This window comes from Lissotriton vulgaris, chromosome 2_1 (genome assembly GCF_964263255.1).
Source record: "Lissotriton vulgaris chromosome 2_1, aLisVul1.2, whole genome shotgun sequence".
NCBI lineage: Eukaryota > Metazoa > Chordata > Amphibia > Caudata > Salamandridae > Lissotriton > Lissotriton vulgaris.
Genome location: NC_141687.1, coordinates 1,485,745,802 through 1,485,770,032, shown reverse-complemented (window position 1 = coordinate 1,485,770,032; position 24,231 = coordinate 1,485,745,802).

Below are 24,231 nucleotides of genomic sequence, written 5' to 3'. Positions count from 1 at the left end.
TGATGTAATGATGCATTCTCTACATCATGGCCTCCAGGAACTTATTGAAGAAATGGGACAGGCAGCTCTGGGACACCCCACCTACCGCTGCAATCACAGTCTGGTAACACCCAGATGCAAGCAGGTGTAGGCTACACACCACCTGCACATGGGGTTGGATGATGTGCTCCCTTGGTGTTGAGTGCTCCAGGAGTGGGTGCAGGTCTCTGATCAAGTCCAGGATGGTTTGGGGGTGTAGCCTGTACCTTTGCAATATCGCTGCCTCAGTGAGTTGGAAGAGCGTAATCCTCTGGCTGTAGACTTGCTCCTCCCTTCTCCAGACCCTCTCTCCTGCTGCCTGTAGCCGTAGCTGCCTTGCAATGACGTAGAATGCCACCATTATGGTCACACTGTTGAATTTGGGGGCCTTTTTTAGAGCCTCCACCTGGTTACCATCTGCTTTCACTCCATGGTAAATACGGACTCTTAAATACCAAATTCCATGAAATTCTGTATTTTTGAGGTTTCCTACCTCTCAAAACTCATTTTTTACCATTTCTTATTTACCAATTCGGTAAATAAGAATTCGTTAAATGAGAATTCGGTAAATAAGAATATGGTAAATAAGAATTCGGTTAATTCCGATTCGGAAATTTACCGACTCCTATTTACCGAATCGGTCTATTTTAGACTCCTGCATCTCAAAAGCCAAATACCGGTCGGTAACGGCCGAAATTCGGTAAAATCATCCGTTACCGACCGGTATTTGGCTAACTACATCGGGCCCTGAGTGAGAGAGCGGGACTTTGGATTAATAAATATAAAGCCCTCAACCTGTGCGACTACAATAAAGCAGGGAAACTACTTGCATCCTACCTAAAGCACAAATGTAACCAAATTACCATCTCCTCAATCACAGACTCACATAACAAGACCCACACAAAACACAAAGACATGCTTAAGACCTTCCAAGAGTTCTATCAGGCACCATAATGGAATGATCAGAGCCTCAACACAGTAGACTGTTCTAGTTACCTCAATAGACTATGGCTCCCACTGCTAAGCACCAAAGAGATGCTTAGGCTAGGTCAAGAAATTAATTTGGCCAAAATTGAAATGGCAATCAAATCTCTAAAAGACAATAAAGTCCCTGGGCCGGTTGGGTACACAGCCGCCTTCTACAAAGCTTTCTTAAATCAATTAAAACCGACTATGAAACAGGTCTTTAACTATGCTGCAACTAAAGGGGCTGTGTCACAATCCATGTCAGAAGCTAACATTATAGGCATCTCAAAGGAAAGTAACAACCAACTATCGCCAAAAAACTACAGACCCATATCCCTGATTAACGTGGACTGCCAAATATATGCTAAAATACTGACAGTCAGACTAAATTCCGCCCTTCCCAAACTAATAAGCAACTCCCAGGTGGGATTTTTACGCACCGAATGTCTAATGACAACACACATCTTCTCTGCCATATTATGGAGCATGCGTCCACCAAACCAGATCCTGCATTGGTCATCACACTGGATGCGGAGAAGGCCTACGACTGAGTCTCCTGAACTTTCCTGGAATGCTGCATGCAATCCTTCATTTTAGGAGAAGATTACATATGGAGGGTTATGGCCCCTTATCTGCCTGTATCACCGGGTCACTCTCCAAACCACTCACACGTCAATAGGGTACCAGACAGGGTTGCCCTCTGTCCCCTGCGCTATTCCTACTAGCACTGGAACTGCTCATCCAAGACATCAAACTAAACACGAACATAAAAGGCATAGGAATCAATGGCATTGACATAAAAGTAGCCACCTATGTTGATGATATACTAATAGTAACAGAACAGCCGAGGACGTCAATTGGGGCCCTGAGGCATACAGTAGCAGAATACTCAAGGTTGTCAGGGTATAAGTTAAATAAGGACAAAACAGAAAGCAACCACTAAATATTCATTGCAAGAGGGACAGTCTGGGGGGTCGGGCTCATCCTGGCAAGCGGGTTACATCTGTTGTTGTATGTACTTTATTCAATACAAAAATATCATTAAAGCATGTACATCCCAAATTCATATAAAAAAAAATCATTATACAGTACAACTTGATAAATAGATCCAGCTAACAATTTTCATTACAAAAATGTATGGTATAAAAATATTAAAATAGAAGAAACATTAAAACAGTATGTAAAAAAAAGGAGCTGGGCACTGCCAGGCTGCTGCTTTTCGCTAAGAGCTTAGATCTTACTAGCCATGCGCAGCCTAAATATTTTGCTACACCACAGACCAAGGTGAGGGAGGAGGTATCAGATTTTAGAATACGTAATGCCACCCGGTAATTCTTAGAACCAAGTATTTTACAAACAGGTTTGAGCCATTTGGTTCTGGCGAACCTGTAGGCTGGACATGCAAAAAGGAAGTGGGCGGAAGATTAAATGAGTGCTGCGCAGCCAGGGCAATAAGCAGATGATCGATTACGCCGCTTCCAGGCTGCTGTTGTTTCATTTAGCGGAAGGGTCCCAATTATCAGCTTAATGTAGAGCGCCCTGTCCCTTGGAGTTTGGATAAAATCAAGAAAAGGTTTGAGTTTTCGGACAGGTTTATGTTCCAAGAACTGCTCTGTAAGTTTCCCCGGCTTGCGAGTACACATCTCCTCTACATGTATCCATTTTCAGTAAGCATTTTTTAAATCTTATTTTGATGGCGGGATCTGATGTGCCCATGCCTCCTAAAACCCTATATCCGATACCAGCTGCCTCAGGTTAACGATCCATTTGATCTTTTTGCCTGTATCTGCTGCTATTAGTTCCTTAAGGGCGGCAGCATAAATGGCCAGCTCCGGGGTCCTACTTATACGTGCCCAGAATAGTAAGGGGCGGGGCGTGCAATGTCTTTAATAGAGCGTTTTCCCTTGTCCTGATATAGGGGCTTCAGTGGGGTAGAGTATGGGAGAGAAACCAAACCTCTGAAAAAAAATTCAGATCTTGAAAGGTCAATGGTGTTCTCAAAGCCCCATAGTTTGTACCCATACAGTGCCGAGGGTAGTGCTTTGCCATCATAAACCACAAGGGCCGTGGCTACTGGCCTACTTACAGAGAGTTGTTGTTCTCTTAGGATAGCCCCAGACACCCTTTTGTGGTTAAGGAGCATCTTGGCCATATGGGAACTCCACTTCATGAAGTTGGTGACCCAGATTCCCAAATATTCAAAAGACTCAACTATATCGAGTGGGGTATTGTTTAGCGTGATACCATTTCTAAAATGTTTAGACGGGCAAAGTGTCATTAGCTTTGTTTTGCTAGTGTTGATTGTCAGCCCCCGAGATACGCAAAACAGGCCAACCTGTCTGAGCGTGTTTGAAAACCACTCAGACTTTTTGATATCAGTAGGGTGTCATCGGCGAAAAGGAGGGTAGGAGATTTCTATCACCCCATTCACCGCAACCCTCTCCATCAGCTGCCCCTGAGAGCCCCACCTGATTCTGGCTTAATTGTCCATATGGAGGAGTTTAATAAAATCGAGGATCGGGGGGGAATGCCCAGTTCATGCAGGACCTGCCAGAGCTTGACACGTGGGACGAGGTCAAAAGCGGTCTTCAAATCGATGAAGGCCAGGTATAAACTGCCTTTCCCAATGACCACAGTTTTCCAGTGGATCATGAAAAATCTGAACACCTGATCCATCGTACCCACTTTCTGTCTAAAGCCTGCTTGGAAGTGTGAGAGGATGTTCCCATCCTCCATCCAGGACCTTATCCTCATAAGGAGCACCCTTCCAACCACCTTCTGAATCACGTTGATTAAACTAATCGGCCTGTAGTTGGCAGGGTCCTCCCTATTCCTCTTTTTATATATTGCTACTACCTCCGCACCCTTCCATGAGTCAGGGACATCATGTCCTCTAACATTGAGATTTATCAAGAGCAAAATAAACTGAGCCCATGGCTTTGGGTCATCCAGAAGTAAATCTCCAGGAAGGCCATCGGGCCTGCAGCTTTTCCGGGAGCAATACTCTCTATGGCCAGATCTACCTCATGAATATAAAAAAAAATCTAAAGGTAAGGGAGCCCCAGGAGTAGATGGAGGGGTCTCGGTCTGAGAAGGCTGGGAGCCTACATCCCCACAATATAAGTTGGAAAAATGATCGTGCCATTGGTTTACTGTTATGTAATTAGGGATTGGGTCAGATCCCTTTCGATTCCCTTTATTATTAATTCCCAAAACAGGACAGTGTCTTTTTGGTCTGAGGCAAGATTGAGATTCTGCCAGTGTGACTCTTCCCAGTTACGCTTTGCTACCTCTTGAGCCCCAGAATAATCCTTTCTTGCTGCTCTTATTGTCAAGGGATCTTTTTTCCTTAGAGCTAGAGATATGGCCTGCCTCTTTTCCCTACATGTAGCTGAATACCAGGGGTTGGTGGGTCTTGGCTGACGTCCTTTAAGTGGCCTACTCTCTTCGATGAGAAAAAACGATCCCAGCCTTTCTATTGTTTTTTGATAAAATGCGGAAAAGGGAAAAGTGTGTACATTCTCGGGGTTGCCGTTGGTTAATTCAAGCTCCTTGATCTTCTGATCAATGAGTTCCCTAATGTTTAGTAATTTAACTTCTTGTTGTAGTACCTTATGCCATTTAAGGCGTCTATTGCAATTAGAGGGGAAAACCTCTTTTATCAACATTGTGGGGGCAATAGGTGGCTTTATGATAGTGGGTACCCAGCTGTTGTCAATTTGCATTCATAAAGGATTGTGGTCACTGTCCAAGGTGTGCCTGACTTCTATATCTTTTGGTCTCCCCAGAGTTGAATATCTAGCGAGATGTAATCTTTACGGGACGGGGAGCTTATCCTATTATAGGTATTGGCTCCCTCAAGTCAGAGCGTGTCCTTTCCTGTTTACCTCTCTTAGATTATATTCTAATGTTAAGGGGTTGATTTGAATGGCCCTCTGTGACCACTTCTTGATAGGGGCTATGTTGAGGATCGGTATGGCCCATTTATTATCTTCCTCATTTGTTCCCAGAAAGTCCTACCTACTCAAAGGTTCGTATGTACAATTGAGATCCCGGGGTACAATAATATTGGAGAGAGGCGAGATACAAGATAGCTCGCTCTCCAATTTTAATATAGTTGCTGATGTTTGAGTGCCGGGAGACTCTCTCGCGTATATATTAAAAACCTCCACATCTGTACCATTACCTGGCCCTTTGATTGTCAAATGAAGGATGTCTTGTGATATGGGATTGTGCATAACAATGGACCCATTCAAAGAGATGTTAATCCAGATATGTAATCCCCGAAGGGGTGACCTTTTCCTGAGCTTGTAGCTGGAATAAAATACGTAGTGTAACCAGTTTATACAAGAGAACCAGGCTCCAGGTCTCCTGGAACAAGCAGATGTCAAACTTTCCACTGAACTCGTTCCACTCCGGGAGAGACAGTTTTTTCTGAAGACCCGCTATGTTCCAGGAGAGGAATTCGATCAACCTCGATGCAGACCTAACAACCCCAACTTCACAATCTATGCCACAGGTGGGTGCCTCAGCCCAGTCATTATTAAATCTAACCCCCTTTGATCTTTCTATGTTAGGGAAGCTTAGATTAAGCACAGCCTTGCCACATTTAGCTCCTGGTGGGTCAATAATGGTGTTCAGGACTAGGCCCCCAGCTAGTCAATCGACTGCGTTCAGTCCAGACCCATCTCCCACCCTCCCTTGCGATTCATACACTGGCAACCTAAGTGGTGACCAGAGTGGGGAGCGGTCTAATCTGGATGGTTGAGTGCTCTGGGGGGGAGGTACGAAATTCTAAGGCCAATAGATTCTCAGCAAGTGCTGTGTTGGTTAGCTGCAGCTCGATGCAGTCTGTCTGGGAGTTGCCCGATGTGATCCTCCTTACTCTGGCCATATCTTCCCTTTGAAGTGTTTCAACTTTCTGTGTCAAACCCTCATTTATAAAATGGCAATTGCAACTAGTTACTGCCTTAGTAGTGCCGGTGACATGGGCTCGCTAGGTGAGACAGTTAGTATGCCCTCAGTAATATGCTCTAAAACTGAAAATCTATTTGAGCAAGGTATTCGCTCGTCAATTACACAAACACGTGGCACTCCTTGAGTGATTGAGACTGTTGAAACAGTTAAACTTCCATCTAAGAGAGGTTCATTCCAGCCCTCAACCGAATTTGAACTGTACAAATAGGGGGCTTTTGAGGTGGTTTGTTGAAAATTGATGGAATTACTCTTCTAGATTTATTAGCTGGAACCTCATCCATGGGATTGGTGCTATAATCCGTTACTGTAGTGTTGTTGGCTCCGAAGATCTCTTCGCATTCTCTGACTATTTTTCAATTCTGGTAAGTACACAATTACTGGCTGCACGGGGCACTTTCTTAGTCTTTTTCCCTTTCTTACTCACTACTATCCTCCCACCCTCCATAGACTTCCTTTTCCCCATGAGGACAAATTGTGTACACCAGAGAAGAGACAACCAGTTTTAATCTCTAGAATTCAACTTTCCACAGCTAAAAAGGGACTCTAGGCTTCATTGCCCTTATACCTAATAAGCATGGCCCAGCAGGTAGATGAATAAAGTACCTTGGGTCCCGTAGCTCAGATGAAAGAGAGGGGGCCCTGCCCTGCCTCTTTCTGGCGATGACAGGCTAGGACGGGCCCGCCCTTGGCCCGGGCTTCGCCGGTCGCGTGCCCTCGCGCATCCCATGGAGCGGAAGGAACGAGTTGTTTAAAGAACACTGCCGATGGTGAAGGAGAGGCTGTGACACACACTGGCTGCCCCGCTGTCTCCTGGGGCAGGAAGTCCAAACAACAATGCCCCCGCTGGCTCCACGAAGCGTCTCCCGCGAAGCGGGAGGTGTGAGCTGTTTATCAGGTGCTGCCGTGCTGCTGATGGTGAGGGAGGGGCTGTGACACACACTGGCTGCCCCGCTGTCTCCTGGGGCAAGAAGTCCAAACAACAATGCCCCCGCTGGCTCCACGAAGCGTCTCCCTCGAAGCGGGAGGCGCAAGCTGTTTTTCAGGTGCTGCCGGTGCTGCCGATGGTGAGGGAGGTGCTGTGACACACGCTGGCTGCCCCGCTGTCTCCTGGGGCAAGAAGTACAAACTACAATGCCTCCGCTGGCTCCACGAAGCGGGTTACATCAAATACCTAGGTATAAAATTTGGTAATGACCTAATTGACACACTACATCATAACGAGAAAATAATGCTAAAAAGGGACTCTAGGCTTCATTGCCCCTATACCTAATCAGCATGGCCCAACAGGTAGACGAATAAAGTACCTTGTGTCCCGTAGCTCAGATGAAAGAGAGGGGGCCCTGCCCTGCCTCTTCCTGGCGATGACGGGCTAGGACGGGCCCGCTGGCTTCACGAAGCGGGTTACATCAAATACCTAGGTATAAAATTTGGTAATGACCTAATTGACACACTACATCATAACAAGAAAATAATGCTAGAGAAAATTAAGAAACTCCTAGACTCCTGGTCACAAAAGTTCATAACGTGGTGGGGAGAATAGAAACAATTAAAATGATGATCACACCAATGATTACCTATCATATCAGCATGCCCCCACTCCTCTTCACTGATGATTTCCATCGCAAAGTCGATATCCTAATATCCAAATTCCTTTGGCGTGGGAAGAAAGCGTGGATTAGCATAAAAAACTATGACTGGAGAAAAGTCAAGGAGGGGTTAACCTAGCAGATTTCAAAACTTTCCAGCTAGCGTTTCTGGCAAAACAGGGATCATACTGGGTCGCGCCACCAACCGGGTACACGCCGGCATGGTAGCAGATTGAAAGGGCCCTCCCAAACAACCTAAGCCCTCTCGCTCTTTTAACAGCAAACAGATATCCCTGGATCCCAAAGCCAATCTTTAAAAACACAAAAATCACTCTACTAAAGATAGATACAAAACTAGAAAATAGCATCAAAGGTTCTAAAATGGAATTACTATGGGCCAATAGCAGGATTCTTTATAAAGGGAAAAGTTTAGCCTTTGAATCGTGGATGGAGAAAGGGATCTGCTACACTTACCAATTAGAAAACAATGCTTACCCCATCACCTTCACCGCCCTCATGGAAAGATATAAACTAAATTATATAGCATTTTATAACTTTCTGAAAATCAGATCGGCAGTGTCCAAAGCCAAATCTTCCACCACACAACTGTCGATCTTCCGGTACGTATCAAACATAAATAAGTTAGGGCACCAGGTCTCACACCTCTATAAACTCCTCTGCACTAAACCCTCTAAACTTAATGACAAGAAAGTAGCCTATTGGAATAACCAAACTCACACCCCACTGAGCGACCGAGAACGGGATACCCTTTGGGCATCAGCATCACACAATAAGATCTCCCCAGTGCTCTCGCAAACAAAATTTTGGCCTCTCCAGAAGGCCTTCTGGACACCTGCGACATTATACTCATTAGGCCTCAGGGACGAGGCCATATACTGGAACTTTAACAAAGATAAAGGGTATCTAGCATACCTTATCCCTTATTGCCCCTCACTCAAAACATTCTGGGAGGAAATCTTTAGGTTTTTAAATAAAACGTTTGGCTGTACACTAACAAAAGAATTCTCAACCCTCACCACAGCATTTATGAGCACAGAGCTAGGATCAGTACACAATAGGGACCTTCTGGACTTGCTACTGGCAGCAACTGTGAAAATGTTCCTCACTAACTGAAAAGACACAAGTAAGACTTTGTGCAAACAATGGTTCAACTGGAACACGCATCTTGGAGGAGCGGACAACATGGCACTACAGAATTCGCCCTGGAAACCGGCCTCTAGAAGGATGTGGCTGTCCCTGGACACATTCCTGGACTCTTTTGAGCCCCTGTAAACAATGAGCCACTCCCTGTCAAGGAACCTAAACGGGCCCTTCTGGATTTTAGGTGGCCCGCTGGGAGTGGTAGGGATGTTATCAGGTGTAATTCCATTCCCACTGTATGTCAGATTTTAAGAAAAATAACTCTCAGGTGCCTGTCCCCAATCTCTTCTCTCACCCCTTGCTTTTCTGCTTCTTTCTGTTCTTCCTTCTCTCTTCTTCACTGTAATGACATGTAGGGCTTGCTTAGTATTATTTTAGCAAAAAAGCGAGCAGACCCTGTAACAGAATTGCTAATGTGTTCTTGTATTACATTTTAATAAAACATGTTGAAATAATAAAAAAAAAAGAGTTATCCGGATTTGGTCATGATTTCTGGCTCAATATACTGTAAAATAAACAAGTTGTCACCTGTCCCTCTCCCCACCTTCTCCACCCCCAAAGTAAAACAAGACCCGGTGCTTTTTAAGTCCTGTCAAGTTTTAAATAATATTGCTCAATCAAAGTACTTAAAAAACGTATTGGACAGATCCCACAGAAATCAACCCTTTAAACTAAACTGCTAACTAAGGTTTTCTGAGAATTTTTTTCACATGGCATGGAAAAAGGGAGGCATATTAATGTTGAACATTTTACACTGTGCAATCATTTCAGGAGAATATCACTCTTTCCTCCAAGCTGACAAGTCATTATGTGCTAGATCACTGCTGGCAACAATTGGGAGAGTACAGTATTTAGATGGAAGGCTATAGGGGGAACTACAAGGTTCCCTATAGTTACAATAACTAAACAGGTTCAAGCATCTGTGACAGGGATCTCCCTGGCCACATGTTCAAATGCTGGTATAATAGCAAGGGATTCATTCTCAAAAGAGAGAAAGGCCCTTGTGACATTAAGAGGCACAGCAGGCCAAATGGCTGCACTGGCCAGTAACTCGATTGGGAGCACATACAGGCTCTATCATCCATGACAACCTTTATCTTTATCTGGCCGTTCCCGAAGGAAGAACACAATACCAGGATCTTACAGTAAAGCAGGAACCCCTATCCATATCCGGCCAATCCAGAGAACAGCCTGGTCCCTTCTTTTCGACTGGAAAGTGATCATTCAGACATCCTTGAATATACCAATAACCCTTTTTTAAATATAATGTCACCTTAATGTCACATTTTTTAAAATAAGTTTGGTTATGGTTACTTCACTTGGGGTTCTCTATCACTTTTTTAATTTTATCACTATTCACTGAAATACTATGAGCCTACATGTTTTTTATTATAACGAGAATAAATAACTCCGTTCCACTGAACTGAGTTCTGTGACAGCAAACAAGTGTGCGATAGAAGTCTTTTTTAATTAATTTTTGATAAATTTGTTCTCTTTTATTATTAATTTCTCTTACTATGATTCAATATACACACAAATATTTTATGCTAGTAAGAAACTGTTTTCAGAACTGAGTCCCAAGTTTATACTTAGTACCCAGTTCATATGGAAATATGGGTTGCTCTTGTCATTTCAAAGTACACATTTTTTAAATACACTGCACCCGCCCAGGTCCATGTAGGGCCCAACCTGTGGGTGACATATTGTGTATTAAAATGGGAGGTTTAGGCCTGGCAAAAGGATTATTGTGCCAGGTTAAAGTCACAGTTTAAAACTGCACACACAGTCTGCAATGTCAAGCCTCAGACATGTTTAAAAGGGCTACTGAAGTGGGAGGCACGATTAGTGCTTCAGGCTCACTAGTAATATTTAATTTACAGCCCTAGTGTACATGGAGTACCACTTTACTAGAGACTTAGAAGTAAATTAAATGAGCCAGTTGGGTGTAACCCTATATTACCCCATTCAAAGGAGAGAGCACAAGCACTTTAACACTGGTCAGTAGTGGTAAAGTGTGCAGAGTCCTACAAGCCAACATAAATGGGCTCAGAAAACAGGAGGGTGAAGGCAAAACATGTTATGGCAACACTGCAGAGTGAACCAGGTCCAACATGACCCTTCTCCTGCTAAAAGCTGGAGTAAACAAATCAGTTCCTTTATGTGCTTTCCTGCTTAGGAGATAGAACAGACTAGAAGATGGCCCTGTTATGCAGGTGCATTTGTTAGTTCTATACATTTCTGAACTCAGTTGGGTCCCTCTTTCCACACTCCCCTGAGCCACTGAACTGACATATGGGGAAGCCTTCTCCTCATGTGTGGGCCACATCTGTGCATCACCTATGTGTTAGAAATGGGGGTCTCTCGTTGGCAAAGGCTGGCCACTGTCCAAGTAGAGACCCTTCTTCCTAAGTCAGAGTAAGGGGGCTACACCCTTTGATAACCCATGCTCAACCCTCTAGTAATGTAGCACAAGCAGACAGGCTTATCTCAGAGGCAGTGTGTGAAGCATTTATGACCATACACAGTAACACAGTAAAGAACACTACAAAGGGACACCACCAAGTAGTTATAAAAATAAGTATCTTCATATAGACTTATCACAAGATGCAAAACGACAAAACGCCACAAAACTGTAAAATGGAAATACTCTTAGAATGCTGCAAAAATAGTTTAAAGTGTGCAAAAAGAGTTCAGTTCAAAGCATTGGTCTCTGCGACCCTTTTACTCACCAAGTATCTGGAATGGCAATGCAAATAAGCAAAATGTTGCAATGAAGGTGTAGCAACGATTCTTTCCACACGAGGCCGGTGATGTGTCGATTCCTGATGCGAGGGAGAGCGATGCGATGAACTTCTGCATGGAGGCGGTTGATGCGATGAATCCTTGCCTCGAGGGAGGAGACAATGCGACGGTCTGCTGATGCGTGCTGTGAGCATGTTGCGATGAGAAGAAATGGTGCTCCGCTTAGGAGCGGCGATCCTGGTGCGATGCGATAGAAATCCGTGCTGCGATGTCGTGATGCACCGATCGCTGGGATGTGACGCTCTTGATGCGATGATCTTGAGGTTGCGAGCACTCGGAGGCAGCAGTGCGATGATTCTCAATGGCGCTATCAGCTGCAGCTCTCCGCAAACGTGCGGCATGATGATTTCAGGTTGCGAGCACTCGGCAGCAGCAGTGCAATTCCCAAAATGGCGCTTTCAGCTGCAGTGGCGCGCAAAGGTGCGTTAACAGTGATTTCAGTAGAACTAAAGGCCCTGGAATTCTCAACAGGAGCCTCACCTGCAAATAGAAGTGCTCGCTGGGAGGATTCAGAAGGCTGATGGTGAAGTCTAATGTCCCTGAGACTTCAACAGGAGGCAAGCTCCATTCAAGCCCTTAGTGATTGCTTCAGCAAGATCTGTGAAAGTTCTCTCCAAGTCCTTTCCCCTCTTCTTCCTAGTTCACTGGTAACCACTTCAGGCCAACCCTAGAAACAGCACATTGGCACAGGGGCAGTCCAACTCCTGCAGATTCCTTGGTTACATGGGCAGAGGTTCGTCTTGACATCCAGGAGTAATACAAATTGTAGGGACTTCAGCACAGATATTTATACCCCCAAAAGTCTTTGTTCGAAACAGTCACAAGTCACTGAGCCCAGCCACCACCTGTTATGCTCAGTCCTGGAGCACTTTGTTTACAATGCTGCATCCTTCCTTTCAGAAAGAGGGGGTCTGCCATCAGAAGCCCAGTGGGAGGTGGAACCAGCATTCACCTTGTCAGGCAGAGCCCTGCTCAGATCAAAAGGGTCACCCCTCCCCTACTCCAAATGCAGAACCCTCTAATCAATCTAGGTCTGACTCAACCTGCACTGTTGCTCCAAACCCAGACAGCCAATACACAGAAAAGCAGAGCAGACTGGAAGGCTGATGCAATAAAATACCTACTTTCGAAAATTGGTATTATCAAACACTCACATGATGCCAAGAGAAGGTTTAGGGACTGGGAAGTGGGTTCACTTCACAGTCAACATGGCAGTCCTGGACTGCATGCATACTCTGCAATGGCAGATCTGAGACACACTTTACAAGCTGCTTCTGCGGGTGGCACAATCAGCGCTGCAGGCCCACCAGCAGCATTTGCTCTCCCAGCCCTGGACACGCACAGTGCACTCTACTAGGGACTAACAGGTAAAGCAAATGAGCCAATTATGGGATTACCAAATCATATAGGCAATTTACCATAGGGAGCATTCGCGCTTTGGCCTGGCTGGCAGTGGCCACGGCAACCGAAATGTCTAATACTAGCAAAAACAGAGGAGACAACAGCCAAAAATAAAAGGGAGACCCATGGCAATGGTACAAGGTCTTACACTAAGCTTTACTTGCTCACAGATACAGCCCAGTAGGTAGACAGTACCACCATGGCCAAGAAAGTGATGTGGCCCACTCCACCACTTGGATCAGACTTCTGTCCCCAACCCAAGGAAAATTCTACCCATCTGGACAGTCGTCAACAGAGGCCACTGACAGCTGTCAGTGTCAAAGCCAGACACCAGGCCGCCCACTGCCAGGTGGAATCTCCAGGCGGGGAGGTCTCTCTTCCAGCCTTAGAGGCGGTCAGGAGTTCCCTATGGGATGCAAAAGGTGTTTGGCCTCTGAGGTTCCTCAGAGTGGGGGGCATTGACCACTGGCTTTAGACACTCTCCTTCCACTCTACTTCCCACCATTCCTGGCGTGATATCCTGAGCTGGCTTTTCAGACCAGGGTCTGTACACTGAAGCTGAACAGGGGACAGGGGTGAGCCCTCACTTACCATCCATTCGGAGTAGTGTCCCTATAAAATGAAACTGTGAGGGAGCACTGGCAGCCGCTCTTCACAGCTCTCCTGAGAGTAGGGGCAGCTCATTTCCCAAAATATAGTCTCAGGGCATCTAAAGACTAACAATAATCCTCCTCTGGGTCACCTCCTGATCCCTCTCCAGGGATACTGTAGCCATGGGCCAGAAAGAGTAATAACACTAGGTTCAGTTACCCTACACACCTGTGTGGTGTACTGCTTTAGGGAGACCAGGCTTTCCACTACCATGGTCTGGCTGCCCATGGTGTCCCTCAGAGAAGTGACAGGCATCCCATTTACTTCAACCTGGTGGAGCTGATGACTCCTACCCTCTGGGATCACCAGTTCACCGTCTGAGTCAACCTCTCAACTAAGGGAGACTAGGGTATGGTCTATCACCTGGCCCTGGGGACTACTTACCCCAAGGCCAGAGTGGCCACTACTGTAGAGTTCTCATCAGTGGGTGGTTTCTTAGGACCGACAAAGTCCCACTGCCTGTGTCCTAGCCGAGAATAATTAAAGCAAGGGAGCTGGAATTGGGGCACCCTAGACCACCCCCCACCAGAACCTCCTCCCTGTTTCCCAGACCGGGCATGGGAAACCTTTCCCCCACCTTTTTCTTGGACTTGTTGTTTCTTCCGTCACATTTTCCCACTCTGCTGGGTGGAACCTGAACCAACCTCTTCGGGGTAATTCCCAGGTACCTTCTTGGACACTTTGGTATTGATCCAGAAGTCTTCCTCCTTTGTAGGTTCTCTGGGGTCAATGAGTTTGCTGCCAAGTAGGTGCTGGCACAGATCCACAGACATGTACTGAGCATGTGCTCTCTCAGTATCAGATTAAACAACCCAATAAAATCATTAACGCTGCTGCCTGCTCCCAACCTTTCAGTGCCTTGCTGGCATAATCAAGGAAATCCCATCTCTGAACCCAATGCAATACTTGTGTGGAGTGAATCCAAACTTTGTAACCAGGGTGGTTCTCATGAAAGGGTACTTCATCTGGTCTCTCACCTCCAGTGTAAGTAAGGTATCCTTCCCCACTGTAGGCAGAATGATGCCCCCAATATTCTTCTTGAAACCTTTGACTGTTGAGGGCCACCACCTCATCAGCAATAAACTACTTATGAATATTATCCTCCACCACAGAGATAGCAGCATATCTTTTCATATGTGAAACCTCTTGTCCCCCTAAGGCACTGCAGATATGCTTTGTCAAACAACAGAAGAGTGTCGTGAGAAACATACGTATAAGCACAGAAACAGAGAAGGAAGAATTAACCTAAGTGATTCACATTGGAAATCATTAGGTGATTTAAAAATGTCAAAAAACTGTACCACACAACAGTTTTATTCAATGGTCAGCCTGACATGAATAAAAATATATGTGTTGGGAAATCTACCAAATAATGTTTTGGATATTTCCACTTAGAGTGGGGTTGACATATTTCTGCCCGTTTATGTGTAATTTTACTGGGCTTTCTTCAGGGAGCGTGAAAGTTAAAATCAAGTGTGAAAATTAATAAGTGCAAAAAACAAACCATCAAGTTATGGGTTTTGCCTCGTCCAGGATGTCCGGTAGTAGGAGACGCTAGGTGCCGAGCGGGTGCTAGGCGTTGCGGGCTGTGTGCCATTGTCACCTCCACCCCCTTCCCGAGACCTATGGGGGTGTGGATCTTTTAACTTACAAACTACACAAGTTCCTCTAAACCGAAGCAAAACCCATAACTTGACTTCTGAAGTGTCTATAGGTACGCTGCGGGCTCTATGGTCTTTTCAACAATTCTTGTCAAAGAAATTTGTCTTTTTGATTCTGAGATCCAGCTAGTTATAGGATCCTTATAATACTGTTCCCTTCAGCTGAGATATTTGTAGGGATACAACTAGGGCAAAACAATGGAATATTAGTTCCCTTTGAGCCAGACTGATTTACAACAGAGGCTGTCTCTACACATTATGTAGTGGCTCTTTCACTGTTAGTCAACTCACCACTGCGCCACTGCATTGTGTGACTGTGGACTTCTTAAAAGTATATGGTTATATCTTGTGATCACTCCTTAGGCGCAAGATTAATTTGTGATTCTACGGATCAACTATGGAATTATGGAAGGAAGTGTGACTGCCCCTCCTTGTTTAACAATTTTCATATTGTGATATTTGTTATCTCAAGCACATCATTTCTCCTCCCTTAGGTTGTACCAAAATTACTGCCCTCTATTATGCATACTGTGAAAATGTGAATTATTAGTTGGGGTTGATTGTACTTCACAACAAGTAATAATGTAACTATTCTAGTGAGCCGAAGTAAAAGTTTTATAGATTAAACGTGAGCACAATCCCTGTTAGCTATGGCACAGAGTAGATAGACTTAAATTAAGAAATTGTGTTAAAAAATTGGAAGTACCAAAACAATTAAAAAGTCAGTTTTAAAATTAAAAAGTCAAAAACACAACACAAAAAAACTCCAATTTATAAAAATAGCAATTGAGAATATTGTAATGACCAAAATGACACTGACATGACAAAATTCCAATAAGGGGAACCAGAGCTATGAATTTTTAAAGATTGAACTAAATGTTAGCGCTAAAAAGCAGAAAGTGCCAACTGCGAGCAATCGGTCTTGCAAGACTGGGACACAGGTATGGTTTAAGTCTGACCGCAATGGAGCAGAGGTCAGATAAAAGGCCTATGCAGGTTCCAGTCAAAGAGAAAGCTTCAGACCTAGACCTTTTCTGAGAGGGTAGAGTTCTCATCAGAGCAAGACAGCAGGCTGGGTCCAAAAACAAGGTAATCAACGAAGGGTTGGTGAAGGACGAGGTCTCTATGAATCGGTCAACGAAAGAGGGAAAAGTCCAGAGTCTGCGTCCAGGAAGTCATCAAGGATGCTGCTCAGCATCAAGCCCTGTGAAAATTTCTGCCTTCAGACTTAGGGCCTTATTACGAGTACAGCGGTCCTCTGGACAGCTGTACTCGCGGTGACAGTCCGACCACCACCACACTGCAGGTCCTCCTGCAGTATTCTGAGTGCATTCGTTGGACCGCTACACGACCTCCAACTCCTTTGGGATCAAGGATTCCACTGGGCTGGTGGTCTGCAACCGGGCCTGAATATTTTGGTTGTGCAACTATCAGCAGCACCAATCATATAACAAATTGCCTCTTCACCGACCCTTTCATGGCGCTGAGCCCACCATGAAAATGGTGTTAAACAAAAACAGCTGGTTCTGTTGGTGTTCCAATTGTTTAAATGCATAAAGCTTACTGTAATAATTACGAATGATTTGAGATAAAGGAGAACAACCTTCAAAATAACATACCACACACCAGGTTTTAGTATTCAATAGTGTATTCAAAATTACAGTGAATGCCATGTATTCATGGCTGTGGCAATTTACAACTCTAATTGCAAGAATGAATAGGTGACTGTGGTGAGACGGTGACATGTGGTGATTGATGACATTGATAATACACTATATATAAGACTAAATAAATGTATAAAAAGAGGGGAGAAAGAAAATAGTATAGGATCGTCCTTAAGATTTTCGCACATATGCTGAAGGATCCATTGCTAATTTAGACTGTGATCCTGAGCGTTGTGCGCACGTATGTGGTGCGTCGTCGTTTCGACCCTTGAAGTTGTGCAAGAATTAAAGTACGTCAATGTGGGTCTTCTTCAGGATGGGAAAGGGGGTAGGCAGCCTACGGGTTTAAGCAAAGAGCTTCATCAGGTGTGTGATGTATAACAGAGTTATCAATACACTGGTTGAGTACAAGGTATGGGCTTACCAGAATGCAGAGTCGCTAGTAAGTGTACAAGTCTGAGCTTCTTAAGATTGAAGGCCTCTTGTTTCTCCACCAGCCGGTTGGAGCCTAAGCGGGAGTGACAAAGGCTATAGAGTCACTCACACAATTGCTATGGTGTGTTTTAATTAATTGCAAGCAGTTCACATTAGAACATGGAAAGGGGGAGAGTATGCCCTGAAAGTGACGTACCTCACAAGTTCCCTTCTCATGACTTCCACTCGTCGGTTGGATTCTTTACATTGGCCATTAAAATGATTTACTACAATTAAATAAGGAAAAAGGGCGCGCCAGTCACTGATTGCAAAGTAAATATAACAGAGCAAGAAATATGCTTGTAATGTTTACTTTATCCCCTGAAAGGATTCTCTGGGACACCAGGTTTCAGGTTGGACATTTATGTATTTATTTACAACAAAAGGAGAGGGCCGGGGAAGCGTCCACCAAAATCGCGGGCTCCTCGCTCTCTCTCCCGTAATCGCCTCTGCGCTCTACGTCATTGCGACGCAGCGCGAAGACCGGGGCGCGACCCTACATATCTCACTCCTTTATGGATTATACATTTCAAACAAAAAGTAATGTCTCTCGTCTACCTGCTGGTTGGCTCATTCCCATCTCCCATCTCAAAGTCTCTGTACTTCAACGGTCTTACCACGGCTCTGCCCTCACAGGTGCACCTCACAGGAGTACTGGGTGGATTCATAGTAACTTCTCAAAGATTTCTCCTTCCAGTTCTTTCTGCACTCAGTGGAATTCCCCTTTGAGGTGTTCGGCTGGTGCTTGCTAAGAGTTCCATGTTGTATGGATCGCTCCCCATCTCCACTTCCTCTTCTTTTTCTCTCTCTATCCAGAATTTCCTATTTCTCCCTCCACTGGGATAATCTCCGTGCCTTGAATGTGGGGGTTTTCTGCTGGTCAGTCTTCTCTTTTATTCCATTGCAATATCTTGTTGCATTTGGACATTCGATCCAGCGACCATACTTTCCCGTCGCTCAGCAAGGCCGCTCGATTATAAACCTCTTTCACTTGTAAAGGTGCACTGAACTTTCCTTCTCAATTGGGCTAGTTTGACTCGGACCCACTCTCCTCTCTCTAACTCTGTCTCCTTCACATTACGTCTTCTGTTAAAGTGTTCTGCATATATTCTTTGCACCTTCTGCACATTGTAGTGAACCATTGCTGGGGACCACCTGCTCGTGGTGGTGCACTCTTTCCATGCGACGTTGTCCTTAGTGAAGGGTTCCCGACCTCTTAGGATCTGGAAGGGCTGTATCCCGTGCTGGTTGAGGTGATTCTGTAGGCCCACAACATGCACTTCAATTCTTTTCCCAGTCCTTTCCGGCTCCTATGGCAGACTGTATAGAGGCCATGATGACTCTATTGAACATTTCGGCTAAACCGTTTCCCTCCGAATGATATATAGCTGTGTGTTTGACCTGTATGCCGTTCCTTCCCATGTAAGAGTTCCATTTTTCCGATGTAAACTGGGGCCCATTGTCGCTTAGTATGGAGCGAGGAATACCTTCCCTAAGGAAGATAGCTTTAAGAAACTTTAATACTTGGTCTGTGTCCATGTCTTCCTGTACGTCTATCTAAGGCCACTTGGAATACCTTTCCATAAGCACCACTACATATTTCTGGACTCCATGTGCATCTAGTACTGGGCCAAGAATGTCTATCGCCAAATCTTCCCACCTGTTGGATGGGTTGTCAAATTTTCCTAAGGTTGGGAGCATTAGGCTTTGTGACTTGTCCGCTTTTTGGCATTGTTCGCACTTGCCCACATGTCTTTCTATCTGGCTATCCATAGCCGGCCACCAGTACATCTGTTTCGCCCTGAGCTTCGTCTTCACAATGCCCAGGTGCCCTTCATATAAAATGGCGAGTAAATGTGGCACCAATGAACTTGGAGTAACTACCTTTTCCCTCTTCGCAGGAATATCCCTCGATCACCTACTGATAACTCCTCTCTCACTCAAATTTCAGGCTCCGATATCCGACCATAGGAATGGGATCTCCTGCGAACATGAATGGTCGAATGTCTGGGGGTTCCAGGTGATGTCCCAAATGTCATTTGAAATGTTCATCCCACACCGTCCGTTGTATTTTGGTATATGGGGATCCTGAATCCTCTACCATCTTTATCGGTACTCCTCCAATCACCATGTCGCACTGAGGTTTCTTGGAGTGGTTGCAGTTGATCCCCATATGTGTTCTTCTATGCATAACACGCTATCTTCTTCTTCACCTTCTCCTTCTACGTCTGTTTCTTGTGCAACGTACTTGATTGCCCGTCTTTTCTGCTAGGGCGACACACTTTCTCATAGTATTCTACAATTCCACAGAACGTGCATTTGGCGTGGAAAGCTGGGCACTGCTTGTCATGAGCCGCATGAGACAGACTGCCGCACCTGTAACACATGTTCTTGCCTTCGTTGATGAGTTTCTTTACCGGTGCCGGTCTGGATGTCCATTTGGTTCTCGTGTCCCCTGCTGCTACCTTGCCTCTTTCAGGTAGTTCTGCTTCCGTGACTTTGTTAACTATGGGTCTGGCGGCGGTCTCCCTTTTAGCTGCCTCCGCGCATCTTGTTGAGGGCTCAGCTTTCTTCACCATGGCTATGACTTCCTTCAAGTTTGCATCTCCATTTCCCCTTAGCTTGTCCTGGATTGCCGAGTTCGTGGTGTGCATGACTATTTGGTCTTTGATTAATTCGTCGTGTAATGTGCCGAACTTACACATGATTGCCAATTTCTTCAGCGCTGCTACGTACTTGTCTATGGACTCCCCCACTGCTTGTTTTCTTTGTTGGAAGTTGTACCTGTCGATGGACGTGCACACCGCCGGTCTATAGTATTTGTTCAGGTTGCGGATCGCATGCTGAAATACGTCCTCATCATCTGCTTGTCACGGTGTCGGATCTAGATTCTGGAACACTCTGATGCCTTCTGGGCCTAGATTATGAAGCAATATTCTTTACCTTCTTTTGCTGGGAAATGATTCTCCATTCTTGTCTTCTAGGGCCTCTATATAGTTCATGAAGTATTCTCTCCAGTCCTCCCACTTAATCGAGCGGTCTCCTGGTTTTGGGTAGGAAGGATATCGGCGTTGTAAGCGAGGATGTTTGGGCACGCATTTCTGCTCTTCTCTCAGGTATCTCTTCCTCCCCTCTGGGAGTGCCAGGTGCACCATTCCCTATGTGCAGACGTGTGGGGCTCTGTTGGGACACAGATCCACCCCCTGTGCTGTGTCCTGTTTGCTCCGCCAGGGCCCCGGGAAGTCACTCTGTCCTCTAGAACGTGGTACCAGGTGTCTCTGCGCCCCACCGGCACCGGCGGCAGATTAGCCCAGCACCATGTGACTCTGGGCAATAGCTTGCTTAATCTTCCCGATGGTCCCCAGCGCCTAGAGACCCCTGCAGGTGATTGTGCGCTTTACAAATGTGGATTTATTATTTTATTATTTATTATTTTAAACTAGTAGATATGAGTATTGGTGTATATAAGTGAGTATATGTGAGAGTGAGAGATTTGACGACTAATGAATAAGTATGTGTTTCTATAATCATTGAGTAAGTATGTTCATTTTCTATATTAGTATGTGTGGTAGTGTGTGTGTAACTGTATATGCAAGTAAATATGGATGTTTTATTCTTTATTAGCATGGGTGAGTATTTGTGTGAGTAACTCTATGGAAGAGTGGCAGTGTGTAACTGGATGTATAGGTGTATGAGTACATGTGATGAGTGAGTACATGTATGAGTGACTGTATAAGACTGTCCGTGAATGAGTGAATGTGTGTGTAGATGTTAGAATTACTGAATAGGTGTGTTGTAAGTGATATTGGTATGTCCAATGTTTTGAAAATTGTAGTTTCTATTTTTGAATGTGTTTATCAAATGTTATATTAGGGTGATCGGAGGTCTGCTACTCTATTACAAGGATAATGTCATCAGTTATGTCATCAGTGATGTAATTTGAGATGTCATCAGTGATGTCACTGACCATGTCATGAGTGATGTAATATGTTACGTCATCAGCAGTGGATTGCGGGAGCGCGAGTTATAGTTAGTACAACTAACTATAACAGAGGAATTTCAAGTAAAATGTCCAGCTAACTACAACACCCTTAAAACCTATGGTTTTTTCAGTGAATTTCTACGGTTTTTAAATGCTAATTCCTAACTATAACATGTCTAAAACCTATGGTTTTTTAAAGTGAATTTCAAAGGTTTTTTAAATGCTAATTCCTAACTATAAAATGTCTGAAATCTATGTTTTTGTCAGTGAATTTCAAAGGTTTTGTAAATGACAATATATAAGTGTATTAATTGTTATATTTATTTTTAGATATTTTATTTTTTAATTTACATTATAATTACTTTATACATTATATTACAAAATATACTTTCTCAGAATTAATTACTTAAGTTTAACTACTTTGCAAATAAGCAATAGACTTTTAAGTACAGTAGTTACAGTTGTTGCAATGGGCAACACAATTTCAAACACAATGCAATATTGCCCTCAATGGGAATTTCTAGTTAAATGCAATTAGTTACTTTATGGATTACTTTTCTAATCACAGGACTGGATCCTAGATTCATTCCTAGTACATCTCCTATAAACAGTTGAGTAAAAGCGTTTTGGTTACAGTAGTGATTTTTTAGGAATATTATTGTATTTTAAAAGTTGAATCTTTTTCACATAGAATCACCAATGTTTTCCTATAGGAGGAAATTCACTTAGCGGGTAAGCAGTATTATTGTTACTTTTTCTTACTCAGTGGTGGATCTTGCATCCTCCACTGGTGCATCTCCTGTAAACAGTTGAAAGAATGCTTTTAACTCAGACAAGCGTTTTTTAAGGAATATTTGTAGTTTGTGAAAATAGACAGAAACTTTTCTGGTGAAAACCAGACAATGGATTCCTATGGAAGGAAATACAAGTTACTGGTAAGTATGGTTACAATTTCTTTTCAGGATCAGTACTGGGCTCAAAGATGCAGCACCGAGATCTCTCTTAATAACAGGTGAGTAAATCGGAAATTGTAGTTCGGCTGATTTTAGAGGAATATTTTATAATTCCCAAACTCCACACTTAGAAGAATTTCCAAGTGAAACTAGTCAATGTTAGCCTATGGAAGGAAATTCAAGTTACTGGTAAGTATGGTTATAATTACTTTTCAGGACCAGCACTGGGCTCAAAGATGCAGCACTGAGGTCTCTCCTGATAACAGGTGAGTAAATCGGAATTCATAGTTCGGCTGATTTTACTTCGGTCCAGTATATATAGAGCCACTTCCCTACACCATCCCCTCCTTTCACCACTGTGCAAACACGCTCTGTGGTGCATTTTAAGTTGGGGAAATAATTCCCCTTCAATCCTGAGGGTCCCTAGAGTCCAACTAGCCCACTAGGTACGTCCAGTAAGCGCCACAGAGCTGCGTAGCTGAGAGATGTAAAAAGGGGCGTGGCCTACACCACCTCTCTGCAACACAGCGCAATGGCGCTTCCTGGAAACACCTGGTGGGCTACTTGGGCCACAGGGTCCCACAGGATTGAAGGGGAATTATTTTTTCCCCAACTTAAAATGCGCCACAGGGCGTGTTTGCGCACAATACCTCAGGCCCCGTCCCCTCCCTTCACCACTGTGTAAACGCGCCCTGTGGCCATTCTAAGTTGAGAGATTAAGTCCCCTTCAATCCTAATAGTCCCTAGGGTCAAACTAGCCCACTACGTAACTCCAATAAGCGCGACAGAGCTGTGTTACAGAGAGGTGTAAAAAGGGGCGTGGCCTCTGAACACTTGTCTGCAACACAGCTCCCTGGTGCATACTGGAGATACCTGTTAGGCTATTTGCCCCCGGGGACCCTCACTATTGAAAGAGAATTAATACACCAACTTAAAACGCGCCACAGGGCGAGTTTGCACAGTGGTGAAGGAAAGGGGCATGGCCTGAGGTGACATGTCTGCAAACACGCCCTGTGGCGTTTTTTAAGTTAGAGAATTAATTCCTCCTCAATATATATATATATATTACCTACTGGCGATAGCCAGTAGGTATATATAGTTAGGATTGGCTACCATAGGAAATCTGCAACATTCTATTGGGAATAACTTTGGCGCCGATGGAGGGATCTGCCTGTAATTTTCCTTAAAATGGTCTTGTTGCGCTCCGCTCCTTCCCTGAAAGTTTTGGGGGGATTCGTCAAGTGGGGGCTGAGATAAAAGGGGGGTCCCAAAACATGTTTTCTACATGTTATTTTCCATAGGACGTTTAGACACGGCTACAGCTCGAACGGCTGAATGGCTTTATAAGAAATTTGGCAAAAAGGTAGAGTCCGGCTCGCAGATTACGCTTTTGTTTGAATGGTGTAAATCCGTTCAGTAGTTGCTGAGAAAATTAAAGTTGAACTCAATTATATATCTATAAGCGCACTCGGGTGCGCGCACTAATGCTGCTGTGCGCGAGCGGAATTTTTGTTTTGCTGTGTGACGTCTGTGAACGTTCGATTTGGAGGAAATCAGGAAAAGTTGACCGCCATTTTGTTAGTGCGAGTGAATATATTGTACATTTTAAAGCGTTGGAACATGGAAAGGGGACAAGGTAGAGATTGTCTGGCCGCGTAGGTTTTCTCAGGGGGTGCAGTAAGGCCCTTGAAGGCGAAAATATATATATTTTTTTTAAATAAAAGTTGAGGGGTGCGCGCACTCGGTCGCGCACACCTATTTACAAGACTGTGAAAAACTGAAGTGTAGAGCATGGAAAAGGAGCAGGGTGGAGAGTGTTTGATCTGGTAGGTTTCCTCAGGGGTTTATTAAGGTCGCAGAAAGTCTAAAAGTAGCTTTTTTTTTTGCAAAAATGTAGCAGGGTGCGCGCAACCGGTCGCGCACGAAGAACAAAAA